This window comes from Leopardus geoffroyi, chromosome D2, assembly GCF_018350155.1.
Source record: "Leopardus geoffroyi isolate Oge1 chromosome D2, O.geoffroyi_Oge1_pat1.0, whole genome shotgun sequence".
NCBI lineage: Eukaryota > Metazoa > Chordata > Mammalia > Carnivora > Felidae > Leopardus > Leopardus geoffroyi.
In genome coordinates this window covers 33058734-33073074 of record NC_059334.1, presented here as the reverse complement: position 1 = coordinate 33073074, position 14341 = coordinate 33058734, and positions in this window count along the sequence as shown.

Below are 14341 nucleotides of genomic sequence, written 5' to 3'. Positions count from 1 at the left end.
ATTCGTGAGCTGTGACATCATGATCCGAGCTGAAGTCGGGTGCTTAACCAACTGAGCCTTCCGGGCGCCCCTTTTATTTTTATTAAGAAAAAAAATTTTTTAAAGGTAGGCTTTTTCCTAAAACACAGGGATCATATACAATACATGCTGTTCAAGACTTGTCTTTCTCCCTTAAAAATGCATGGTGGGGGAACACCTGGGTGGCCCAGTGAGTTAAGCGTCTGTCTTGATTTCAGCCCACGTCATGATCTCATGGTTGGTGGGTTCCAGCCCTGCCTAGGGCTTGGGATTCTTCCCCCTCCCCACCCCCCACATCTCTCTGACCCTCCCCTGCTTGTGCTCGCTCTCTCTCTCTCGAAATAAATAGACTTAAAAAAAAGGCACAGTGGGAAATGTTCCCAGTTGGCACATGCAGGCTGCCTTGTTATTTGGTGGTAGCATAGTATTCTGTTGTATAGTTGTGGAGCTGCTATGTCAAAGACTTGCTACGGATTCTCGGAGTTCCTGTGGTCCCAGAAGTGGCCTCGGGGATAGCTGGGTAGGGGAGTGAGTGGGTTTATGCTCTGCCTCTTTGTAGCCAGAGCAGCCCTCCTTTGATGTGTGTCCTCCACCGGGGTTGCATATAAGTCACCCGGCAGCTTTTCAAACCATTGAGTCAGGATCTCTAGGGTGGGCACTGGGAATACATGTCTTTTTTTTTTTTTAAGTTCCTCAGGTTTGTCTAAAGTACAGCCAGGACTGAGAAGCACTGTGCTATCATGGGGTGAGGCTGGGGGTGATCCACATGAGGATTTTGAAAGCCAGTGACCTCAAAGGAGGGTGTGGAGCCCTCACAGCAGGTTAAGAGCAAAGCAGGACTGGGGTGGGAACTCTTGCTGCCCACTCCAGGGTTCTGCCCCTCGGATCACCTTTTTTTTTTTTCAAATTTCCAGTGCATACCACTTGCAAATTTCTCTGCCTTCAGATTCACAGATCACTGGGTAAAGCTGGATATGTGTTCCTTCTTTTCAATTAAGATTTATATCACAATTCCAATTATTAAGACAATACAGTTCTACTAAAGAAAGAAGAGTCAAAAGTTGTGCATCAGTAGGTGATTCACAAAAGAAATCCAAAAGACGTGTGAACATGTGAAATGGAATCCCACCTCCCACCAAGATAGACACAAATTAAATCAATGATGACATCTTCCCACCCATACCATTGGCAAAGGTGAAATGCTTTATGTCACAAAAATGTGGGGAAGTGGACACTCTTCTTAAAATTATATCCATGCAGGGGCACCTGGGTGGCTCAGTCAGTTAAGCGTCTGCCTTTGGCTCAGGTCATGATCTCACGGTTCGTGGGTCCGAGCCCTGTGTCCGACTCTGTGCTGACAGCCGAGAGCCTGAAGCCCACTTCAGATTCTGTCTCCGTTTCTCTCTCTGCCTCTCCCCCGCTCACACTCTCTCTCTCTCTCTCTCTCTCTCTCTCTCTGTCTCTCAAAAATAAATAAACATTAAAAAAAAATCGTACCCATCCAATCTTCTAGATGAAAAACATTAAAAAATGCCTTCCATTTGCCGTAGCAATTCCATTTCTAGGAAAAAATGCATGTGCTAAGATATATGTAAAATATGTTGTTATGATTAAAATAATTGGAAACAGCATAAAGATCCAGAAATGAAGTATTTGTGGCAAAAATAAATTATTCTGCATCCCACTGTGGAATATTAAACAGCCATCAAAAAGGATGAGTCTGGGGGTGTGCTTGTTTGGCTCAGAGCCAAGAGCATGGGACTCTTGATCTTGGGGTCGTGAGTTCCAGCCCCGCATTGGGTGTGAAGCCTACTTAAAAAAAAAAAAGTTGACAAAAAGGATGAGTCTGATCTGTGGATGTTGACATGGAGAAATGGATGCATTATATTACCATGAAAGAAAACAAGTTCCAAGCTGGTGTTTGGATATGGTCCCACTTTTGCATAAAAGTAAATATATGTGTGTGTGTTTGTGTATGCATACATGTGCATGTATATGTGTGTATGTACATAGGTATGTGTGTGTATATCTATGAGTATATATGTGCATGTCTGTGTATTTGTGTGTACATGTGTATATGTGTCTATGTGCATGAGTTGTGTATTTTTGTGTATCTCTATGTGTGTATTTATGGTTAAAAGGGTATTAACACTGGTTATTTCTGGACAGTGGGGTTATAGAGTTCTTTCACTTTTTACTTTCATAACACATCTGTATTGCTAAAAAATTTTTTACCATCAGATGGTATAATTTTAGGGGCGCCTGGGTGGCCCAGTTGGTTGAGGGTCCGACTTCGGCTCAGGTCATGATCTCGCGGTTCGTGAGTTTGAGCCCCACATCGGGCTCTGTGCTAACAGCTCGGAGCCTGGAGCCTGCTTCAGATTCTGTGGCTCCTCTCTCTGCCCCCCCCCCCACTCACTCTGTCTCTCTGTCTCTCTGTCTCTCTTTCTCAAAAATCAATAAATATCAAAAATAATTTAAAAAAAGAAGGTATAATTTTATAATCAGAAAAATGTTTAGTATATTTTCCTTTAAAAAATTACCAGTAATACATAGTTATTAGAGAAAATACAGAAAAGCAGAATACAGAACCCAAGTTCCTCTTGGTTCTTACCCACCCCCCCAAAGGCTTCTGCAGTTCCACTTCCGCTCGTTTGCTTCTGGTTTTTTCCCTGTGTCTACTTTAGATAGCTGTTGTCATTTGGCATGAAGAATTTCACATCCTGTTTTTTATCTGACTTGCATTTTAATGGAAGCCTTTCCTCACAATGGAAAAAGCCTTCTCAAATGGCACTGTTATTGGCTATGTAATATTCTATGACTGTCTCAGTTTTCTTAATAATTTTCTTCCTATCAGATGTTTGGCTCATCTCAACCTTCTGCCATTATGACCAACACTGCAATAAACATCTTTGTCGTAATGTCTTTCCGTCCTCAGGCTCAGGTTCAATTCCCAGCAGTTGAATCAGCGGGCTAAAGGGAAGGAACACTATTAAGTCCTGGGCGCCCGTTTCCAAATTGCTCTGGAAGAGGGTAGACTTGTCTCTGCTGCACCAGCCATGCATGAGCCCACCATGGACAGATCATTTTCCATTTCACTTCCAAGCAAGACTGGTTCCTTGTCTGAATCTTTGCCCTGCAAACACTCAGTGCTCCCCACTTCTGTCCTCCCTCCCTGTGGTTTAGTGAAGAGAGCAGGGTACCACGGGTTCAAATCATGACAGGCCCTGTGACTTGGGGAAAATCACTTGACTTCCCTGGGCCTCCATTTTCTTCCTCCAGTTCCTGTCCTCCTTCCCAGGTGGCTGGAAGCACTTGATCTTGTTCCCAGAGGTCAGATGGGGTTGGATATTATTATTCTTTTCCTTCTCTGGGACAGCACCAAACCTTTTTCTCCAAGTTTCCTCTAGGGATCTGGCTGGAAAAGCTCCCCTGCTTTGTGTGGGGTATGTTCAGGTGTCTTCCCCAGGACCATAGCAATTTTTCTCCTCAAGGCCATCCTCTGCTGGGAGAAAGAACAGGGGCTTGTTGGCACCCAGATGGTCTTGTTTTTCCCTTTCTTGCAAACCGGGGTAGAGAAGCTAAGGGATCTCCTTCCTTCTTGGCCTGCCCACAGGCTGAAAGGTTCTTAGTGAAAGATTCAAGGAAACAGTGCTAGATTCCAGTGCCTGGATTCAGGCACGCACGCATGCATGCCCTAGATCATTCAGTCACATACTCCACTAGGGTTAGCCAAGGCCTCCCACTGGCTGTCTGGCTTGGCGCACCCTCAGAAATGCCAAGGAGGAGAGGAGGCAGGCACCCAGTCTCTGCTCCATAGAGTGACGTGTTGAAGGAAGCAGGGTGGGATTATCACAGGCTTCCAATAGCCCTTTCCATCAGGTCCACACTCCTTCACCCTGCAGAGCTCTGCATACCTGGTCTTCCTGGAACTTCTGCTTGGAAGATTCCCATGCTCTGTCCCCTTTGCCAGATTCTTACTTGTCCTTGGGTCCGAACTTAGATCCACCTTCGCTCGGAAGCCTTCCAGGACTGTCCAGCTCCTATTTGGGTGGCCCCCATGTGATTCCATGGCAGCCCTTCCCTTTAAATCGGCTCACCCTCTCTATGACCTTTGGCCCTTCTCTTGTAAGTCACCCCAACAGACTGGTTGAGGTCTCTTAAGGGCATGTATTGTGTCTGTCTTCTTGAACCTTGTATCAGCTTTATCCAAAACAATGCTCAGCATACAACAGGGGCTCAATAAACATTTGGGGGGATAAGTGGAAGGTGTTGTGGAGACCTTAGTACAGAAGGCCATATGAGGTGTGGTCCTCTGAAAGGTGCAGACTTCAAGCATGCTGTGGGAGCCCAGGGGGGCTGGGATGATGACAGGAGATTTCCTGGAAGAAGTGGGATATGAATTGGCTTCACAGGGTGAGTGGGAATCAGATGAGCAAAGGGGAGGAAAGGCATTCTAGGTAAAAGAAATGGCGTGAGCCGAGACAAGATGGCAGCACAGCGTGATAGGTGTGAGGGCATCTGCTTGGCTGGATGGGGGGCTTGGACGGGGAGGTGAGTGGGAAAGATGGGCATTGCAGGTTGTGGGCACAGGGGCTGAAAGGAAAGAGGGCATGCTGGAGACAAGTGAGAGATGGGGGAGGAGAACTGAGTGTTGACTGTCGGGGAGATGTGTTTGGCACTGGCCCCGTGGGCAGTAGAGAGACAGTGAAAATTACTGAGCAACAAGATGGTAGCCGGGTATGATGTTACAAAACATGGTGGACCCAGCTCTGTAAAATCAGCCTGGAGACTTGGGTTCAACCCCATCTCTACCTATCTCTCTGGCCAGGCAAATCTTTTCAATTTCTCCCAAGACTCATTTACTCAACAAAAAATGTTGAGGTCCTTTGTGGCAGACACTGTTCTGGGCCCTTGGAATTCAGTAACAGTCATGGCGGACCAGGTCCTGGTCTCACAGATTCTTCCATTTTTCACAGCTATAAAGCCTGCCGTGAAGACTATGCTATGAACGGGGATGATGACTAATAAAATTGTTACCTACTGTCTGTTAAAAAAAAAAAAAGAAAGATGGGTGCCTGGGTGGCTCAGTTGGTTGAGCGTCCAACTCTTGGTTTCAGCTCAGGTCATGCAGGACCTCGTGGTTCATGAGATGGAGCCCCACGTTGGGCTCTGCGCTGACAGCATGGCGCATGCTTGGGATTCTTTCTCTCTCCCTCGGCTCCCCCCTCCCCGGCCTCTCTCTCTCTCGCTCTCAAAATAAATAAATAAATTTTTAAAAAATGACAAATTTAGGCTGTGAGGTCTTGGTAGTATCAGATGGAATGGCCTGTGTGAAGCCGTTTGTGGTGGCTGTGGAGGTGACAGTGGCCTCTGAGATTTCGGGAGTCCCCAGAGATGGGGTGGGAGGTGGACATGGCAGAGAGAATGTATCAGAGGTCATCTCTTGGTCCGCATGGGACTTCGGTGGACCCCCGGAGAATGTCTTGAAGGCAGGGCTCTGCCATACCCTCCTCTCAACACCCAGCACCTGCCTGCAGTGTCTGCTAGGACGGGCCCTCAGCAAAAGGCTGTGGGAAATGATTATCTGCGTCATCATCAGCCTACTGCTGCCTCCCTGCCCAGGAAGAAGGCCTAGCTTGTCTCTCAGTGAGTCCTGTTGTCCCTAAACGCACATAAAGTGTTTTAGAGACATCTGGAGAACAATGAGGATTGTTGCAGAAAGAAGCAAAGCCCTGGGCAGGGATTGGCCTCCTTCTAGCCTCAGGACCCGCCCATGAGTCCCTTCCGGAACTTCACTGGGTAAGACCTGTCTGGCTTCTTAGGGAGTTAACCACCCCCATGGCCTTTCAGGAACTAGTAACACATCTGCTGCTCAGACTGGATGCAAACTGTCCCCACTTCATCTCTGTCTTTCTAGAGCCCTGTCCCCAAAGACCCTTGATCCATCCTGTTACAAATCTGGAGGTGGGGGTGCTCATTTGGGGACCAGGGAAGGGTGAAATGTCAAGTTGCCCAGAGCTGGTTGTGAGCCAATGGGGCACAGATTTGCAGAAGTGTACTTGTCTTCTTTATAGTTCTCTTCCTGTATTTTCCAATTTTCCCCCCAGTGAGTATGCTTTTGAGAGTCATTTAAAAACTACATTTTTCATTGACAAGGTATATAAATAAATGGGTAAAACATTAAAATATAAGGGACATGGATTGTTTCCACTTAATGGAGGCTGAGATTAGGGGCCTAGTGCCTGGCACATGGTAGGTGCACAAAGTGTTGGCTGAATGAGTGACAGGGTGTCATAATGGGTCTCTCCTTCCTCGTCACCACCCATCTGTCCATGAAGCGCTAGGAGCTTGGGACCCAGGCATGACTAGGCTCCTAGGCTGGAAGGGGGGGCAGCAGGTACAGGTACTGGAACCCTACCGAGGCTGCCTCATGCATCATGGGAGACGTGCTCACCTGTGGAAGTGAGGAAGGTCTCAAAACACTGGGTAACACTGGAACTGGATTGTGAAGGATGGGTAAGGAGTTTGTCAGATGGGGGAAGTGTGCAGGCATTCCAGGACATGGACCCACATCCTTTTGCTCCTTCATTCATTCACTCACTCACTCATTCTTCAAATAATGCTTATCTGTGGCCCAAACTGAACCCAAACCATCACTGTGTCACCTCTGTTTCTGGAGAATGTTTCCAGAGCACCTACAACGTACCAGGCTCTGACCCAGTGCCCAGCGATATGGCAAGATTATCTGGGCCTTCATCACAATTATATTCAAATATACTGGCAGTAAATAAATATATGCTACAACTCCAAAGATAAGGCCAAGAGGAAAATGCCAACAGGCGACAGATGGGGGGAGGGTGGAAGCCATTTTGGTTGGGGTGGTCAAGGAGCAGACATCGGACGGAGAATCTGGGGGAGGAATGTTCTAGGCAGAGGGAAGAACAAAGGCCAACTCCCTCCCAATCGGGAATGAGCTGGGTGTGTTTGAGGGGGAACAGCAACAAAATGTCCCTGGAGATTTTTGAGCAGACAACAGTGTGATCTGATATATGTTGTAAAAGATTGCTTGAACAAGGCAATGATCACACTTCTCCCCCACAGGCACCCTTTAAAACACATTTGAAGGGTGCGCCTGGTTGGCTCAGTGGGAAGAACACGCAACTCCTAACCTCAGGGTTGTGAGTTCAAGTCCCATGTTGGGCATAGAGCTTATACACACAAACACACACACACACACACACACACTTGAAGTTTTTTATATTATAGATTTAAACTTGCAAATGATACATTTTGTGGCTTCCTATATGTTATAGATGTTTTCAAATATTTTCTTTACCCAACCTTGGGGATATCTCCTTTGACTTATGACGAGTGTCCTCCCCCATCACACTCTGTCATCACGGTCAGCCAAGACAGACTTACTTTCCATCAGAAAACCTTGGATTTTAGTTTTCATCTTCATTTCTTATGTTTTGTTCACTTAAGCTTGTTCTGTAATTCACTTGCCATCTAAGCGACAGAGTAATAACCCAAGAGCCACAACTCAAATTTCTCACAGACGCACAACGGATAATTTAATCCTACTAGGGATCCGGATCCACCATGTCTGAGTCCTGGGGGGAAAATACAATAAACACTCCTTTAGGAGAGAGCTTCTGGCTTTTTCGTTTGAATTAACTTTGGAAACGTAACTGTTATCATGAACCCCTAAACCCTTATGACTTCTGTGTGATATATAGGAGAGCTTTTGAATTGCTTCGTGTGATTTATCCTTACTAAAAACTTTCTGCTCCTACACATAAACTTACAGGTCAAAATTATCTTCCTTCTTAACAAGTAACGGGTTGGCCCCAACTAATAGTCATTGAAATTTTTAAAGCTTAAATACTGATTTCCCTTTTTCTTTTCTTTTTTTAACTTTCTCTTTTTGAGAGACAGAGCATATGAGCAGGGTCGGGGCAGAGAGAGGAAAAGAGAGAATCCCAAGCAGGTTCCGCACTGTCAGCACAGAGCCCAATGCGGAGCTCGAACCCCCAAACCGGGACATCGTGACCGGAGCCAAAACCAAGAGTCCCCTGATTTCCCTTTTGAAATTCAAATAAGCATGCGTGCCCATGACTGCCTCTTCACTTCTGAGCTCTAAAGCTGGGGGGTTCAGGGGGTCTTGTGCGGCCAAGGGAGCACTGCCCTCATTTCTGTCCTGGCTGGTATGTTGAGGGACCTGGGCTCAGTCTCCAGGTGCCCTCTCAAACTGCCCCTTCGTTGGCTGCTGGGAAGTTTCCATGGGGCAGTGCTCCACAGAGGACTTGGGTGGGTGAGGGGTGAGAAGTGGGAGAAGGAGTTCTGGGAACAAGGACTTGAGAAAGCGGGACAGGTGGGTTTCCAGCCAAGGGGACCTCTTTGTGCCTCCCAGGGTCGTGGCCACGGGTGCTTTGGGATACTGCTGTGCTCTCTACACAGATGCACTCACACTCCTGGCATGGAAGGTGGAGAGCAGGGAGCCGGGAGAGGGAGCTGGGAGACCCCCAAGGCCACCGAGACCATCCTGTGAGCGTGAAGTGGTCTGGACTAGGGTGGTACCAGTGGATGTCGTGAGAGGTGGTGGAATTTAGGAAACATTGGGCTCCCTCCATGTAACAGAGCCCAGCACCCTTTGGAAAGGTGACCGATCCCAGGCCTGGCACAAAGAGCAGACGTCTAGGAACTTAAGGCCCGATCCTATCACTCAGCAGCTGTGTGACCTTGACACTGGCCAAGTCACTCAACCTCCTTGCGGCTTATTTATCAAATGAACCCAGTCTTGCCTAACTGTCAGGGAGCTGTAAAGCTAGAGGTGAGGAGGAGGACTTTGGAAGGGCCAGCGTGTTGGGTTCCTGGGGGACTCCACTCTCCAGACTCAGCCTCGGGCTAACTGCTTTGTCCCTCCAAGGCTTGGAGTCTCAAAAACTCAGGGTGCTGAGGACTAGTGACGCGGAACCCCGGCTTGGCTGTCACTCCTGGTGACTGTTTGAGCTTCCCACAGCCCAAGCTCACCACTCAAGGGCATCTCTTTAATCAGCATATTGTTCAATTATGATTGAAATGGTCCAGTTCATAGGTGGGAGGACAGGCAGAAAGGAAACAGCAGTCACCGGGCCCCAGGAGCCTTGGCTTGCCCTGTTCAACCTGTTCTTCCCTCACAGAAGCACTTCTGGCCTCAGTTACCTCTCTTGAGGACCTGCTCTGTGCCAGGCTGACCTCTGAAAGCATGTTGCTGAGGTTCCAATGGGGAGAGTCTAGACCCCCAAAGTACCCGAAGCCCTACTGTGTGCAGAGCCTGGCTGCCCATAGGGGCTGCAGGACTAGGAAGCACCCCCCCACCCCCACACAAAGACACATACCAGTCCAGGGTAAGAACTGGAAGAATTGGAAGAATTTGCAAAACCCCGTGCTAGCAAGAGTTTTGGCGAACTTGCGGGTGAGTGTGTGTATTGTGGCCGTGGGGGGAATTCGGGTATGAAGGATCTGAGTGGCATAGCGCACACTGGGCTGAGAATTGAAATTCTGGGTCCGAATCCCTTCTCTTCTGGGGTGAGACCTTGGGCAAGGCCCTTGGCCTCTCCAAGCTGCTGGTTCTCGATTGGTACAATAAGGGCAATAATCTAGACTGGCCTAGAGATCTCAAAGGGCCCCTTCAGCTTCGAGAGTTTCTGTTTTACCTTCCTAGGTCACACCGCTGTGTGCTGGGATGGAGATTTCCCAGGACAGGGACTTCAGTTTCTCTTTCCCATCGGGTACAGGACCCCATGCCCAGTGGGTCCTTAATCCCCATGTTGACTGACCCTCTAACCCATCATAAAGCTCAGGACTCCAGTTGGGTGGGGTGACCAGATATCTCTGATCACTCTCAACCCTTCTCCTGGTCAGGATGATACATCAGAGGGTGCTTCCACTGGAGGGGGTAGGACCCACCCACGGCTCACCTTTGAGAGCCCACAGAAGGCTAGATAGAATCCAGGGTCATCCTGAACGGGAAAGGCAAACTGAGGGAGTAACACCAGATCAGCTGACTCATGGGGCACCCACTCCCCAACACACCTCTGGGCCACGACCTGCCCATGCCAAGCCTTTCCCAGAAATACCAGCTGTGACTAGCCTAGGCACACGGCAGCTCCCAGCATTGCTGTGAAGCCTAGTATCTAACTTCCAGATCTAAACTTGATAATCCCTCTTCCTCTCTTCTTGGGCAAGGTTCCTTAGGTTCTAGAGGAAATGAAATCCCAAATTAATTTTTTCAGCAGATGAAATCTAAGGCAAAGTCCCAAAGCACTGGAAAAAGAATTGTCCAGGGAGTCAGGAAGCTGGGGATCTGCTCTAGCTCTAACCCCTTACTGGGTGACCTTGGAGGAATCACTTGTTCCTCTGGGTCTCAGTTTCCCCTTCTGTACAGCAAGCCCATTGCCCTAGGAGGATCTCTGAGGAAATGTAAATCATATTTTAACTGGTTTTGGTGCCTCAGGGCAGGGTCTCCTCAGCCTACACGGTGTTTGCCATGCAAGGTCCTCTGGCCTAGGGCTGCACTGAAATTTGCTGCTGGCCAGAGATCAGAAACCCAAGGGTAAGGTAGTTTTGATTGTCTCTCATTTTCTGGAAGTGGTGACATTAGGCCAATATCTGTGGTTTAGCATATGACCGTGGGCCTTCTCAGCAGCCCAGATCCTGACAGTTTTATGAGGGGCTGAGCCCTGTGGCTAGGCTTTCTACCAGAGCATGTGACCCAGGCAGCTGCAGGCTGGGGCTTACAGTGAACTTCCCCAAGGCTGTGACTCCATGTGGGGGTCTGGAGACCCAGGGTGGGAGTGAAGAGGGCCCAGGAGGGGCTGCGTTTGCGCCAGGAGGGTAGGCACTGGCCCTTATGAGCCCCCTAGGTGAGGCCTTGCTTTAAAGTGAGTGAAGAACCCTTCCCTTTCTATAGTTCTCAGGAGATAAGGATTTTATAAAGCCATAGAGGAAAGAGATTTTTACTTCCCTTTTTGTGCTTTTGCACATTTTCTCAATCATTGGCGGTGAACATGAACTGCTTTGGCAATCGGGGAAAAAAGCCTGTTATTATTATTTTTTTAGTACCATTCCTGAAGCCATCGGCACCCACTGCTCCGCTCATTTCATGATTTTTTTCTAGGGAGCCCTGTGCTGTCTGGTGGAAAGGATATGGGCTTCAGAATCAGACAGACCTGGGCCGAGGGCCTGGCCCCACCATTTCCTAGCTGTGTGTCCTTGGGTGAGTCACCTAAATTTTCTGAGCCCCAGGTCCCTTCTAAAAAGGGAATAATAGTAGCTGTCCGTGTCGAAGCTCATTTAACACATGCCAGTCACTGTTCTAAGCATTTTCACGTATTTACGCATTTAATCCTTCCTTCCACCTCCGTAAGGAAGGTGCTACTCTTAACTCCATTTTACAAACGAGGAAACAGAACACAGAGAGCTCAAATATCTCGCGTAGGTCATCGGCAGCTTAGCTTGTGGTGGAGCTGGGACTGAGCCCGGCCGTCCAACCTCAGGGCACGGGGGATCCTGACCTTCTGGTCACAGGGGCTCATAGGCCAGGAGATTTCCGTGAGATGAAGCGTGCAGAGGTCTCAGAGCCCCGCACACGGGCAGGGTCACAGATCTTCCTCTTACTCTTTTCTGCGGTGAGAGACAGCCATGTGAATGTCCAGTCTCGTGAGGAACTCCTACTGGGGGGTGGGGGGGGGGGCTGGGGAGGGGGTTGGAGCACTGAGCTTCTGAGCATCACCGCAGGGGTCAGGACCCCGATGGGGCCTGGACAGCCTGCACCCTAGCCTGTCACCATCCCATCGGGGATGGGGACAAGCCGGGGAGGTCCTGCCGCTCAGTTGTGATGAGCGGAAAGCAGGAACCAGATCTCTCAAGCCCTATCAGGGTGCTTTCTCTGGGCCCCAACCTCCCGGCCCAGGAAAGGCTCCTTGGGGAAGCAGGGGGTAGGCTCCCACCATCTTGAGTCTGGACGTAGGCAGACATTCTCTTACCACCTGCTGTGCTGGCTGGGGGTGGGGGATGGGGGCTGTGGGAGCACGTGCAGGCTGTGGGCAGAACAGAGGAAGTGAGGAAGCCATTCAACAACAGCTGGTTTGGGAGGTTGGTGGCAGCGGGCTGGGGACCTCTACTTCCCTCGGCACTGACATCCCCAGCCACTCCAGCCACTGCGGGGGGCCCCTGGCCTTGCCCCCAGCACAGAGGTGAGGTGCCCGTGGTGATGGGGCTGTGGGGTGGTTACATTTGGAGGGATTGTAGCTTTCAGTCCCGAGGGATCCAAAATCATGGGGCAGATATTGGCCCATCTCTGGGGTAAGGAGGGGTGGACAACAACATATAGGCTCAGGGGTCGTTTCCCCACTTTTTTTGTCCAGTTGAGAAAGCCTCCTTCTCCTGCGCTTAATAAATAAGAAGGAAACAAAACCCCGCGCCCTCCCCCTCCTGCTGCTGGTTCCATTTGCACCGCGCTGACACATGTGACGGGCCTGTTCATGGCACTTCACGTGCCCGGTCTCATCCCGTTCTCACAGCAGCCCTGCTACGCAGTTGCACCTGTTCTCTACCCATTTTCTGGATGAGGACACTGAGGCTTGACCACTTGCCCAGGGGCTCACAGTTGATACAGCAAGTGATGAAGCTGACACTTGGACCCTGGCATCTCTTCCCCAGGACATTTAGGGCCCGGATTGTTTTAAGGGAAATACTTTCTCAAAATATTAAAAACTATATTTCAACGTTTTTTATTTTATTTTTGGGACAGAGAGAGACAGAGCATGAACGGGGGAGGGGCAGAGAGAGAGGGAGACACAGAATCAGAAACAGGCTCCAGGCTCTGAGCCATCAGCCCAGAGCCCGACGCGGGGCTCGAAGTCACGGACCGCGAGATCGTGACCTGGCTGAAGTTGGACGCTTAACCGACTGCGCCACCCAGGCGCCCCTAAAAACTATATTTCAAAAGACAGCTTTGAGATAGAATTCACATACCGTATAATGTGCGTAGGTATGGTATACAGTTCAGTGGCTTTTAGTACATTCACGGAGCTGTGCAACCATCATCACCACCACCTCTAGATCAGTTTCGGGACGTCATCACCCACAAAAGAGATCCTGTACTCCTTAGCTGTCATCCCCAGTTCTCCCGCCACTTTCGGCCTCTGGCAATCACGAACCTCTGTGGATCTCCTTATTCTGGACACTTCACATAAATGCAGCCATGTAATATGTATGGGTTTTTGATTGTCCCCCCCCCTTTTTTTGAGAGTGAGCGAGCAGGGGAGGGACAGAGAGAAAGGGGGACAGAGGATCCGAAGCGGGTTCTGCAACTGACCGCAGAGAGACTGGTGTGGGGCTCCGACTCATGAACCTGGAGATCACGAGCTGAGCTGAAGTCTGACGCTTAACCGACTGAGCCACCCAGGTGCCCATGGTATTTTTTTTTTTTTTTTTTTTTTTAAATAGATCCAAGAACCTGGCTGGCTCAGTTGGTAGAGCATGGGACTCCTGATGTGAGTTCAAGTACCATGTTGGGTGCGGAGCTTACTGAAAAAAAAGAACCTATTTTTTAAAAATAGGACATGCCTTTATGTGGCTTCCCAATGAGTTCTAAAGGAGGTTTCGTGAAAATGTTCCATTCCACTTGCCCTGAATTCTTCCAGAGATATTCTAGGCAATATGAAAATTATGCACAAATGTTCTTTTCTTCACACAAATGGAGCATATTAAACAACTTCTCTGTACTTTGTTTTTCTACTTTATGTTATTACAGGTTTCAACATTGCTTTAGTGCTATCAGAACCACTGGAGATCCCAGTGTGTCTGCAGGATCGTGAGCCTTTAATTTTCTTTGAGGACAAATCAGGCATCTCTGGCATCAGAATCCAGGAGGCCTTGTATGGTCTGGTCTTTATGGCAGGGTTTTTTGTTTTTGCTTTCTTTTAAATTAATAGACCTCATCTTTTAGAGAAGTCCTAAGTTTACAGAAACTTGAGCAGATGATTGAGTTCCCATGTGCCTCTTCCCTCCCCTCCGCGCTTTCCTCTATGAATACTGTCTTGCATTAGTGTGGTACATTTGTTACAATTAATGAACAAACACTGATACACAATTGTTCACTGAAGTCCATAGTTTTTATCAGGGTTCACTCTCTGTGTTGCAGTTTTAACAGATGCACGATGTCAATGTCATGCATCCACCATTACATCCAGAATAGTTTCACTGCCCTCAAAATCCTCTGGGCTCCGCCTTTCATCCTCCGCACCCAACCGCCCCCCGCCCCGCCCCAACC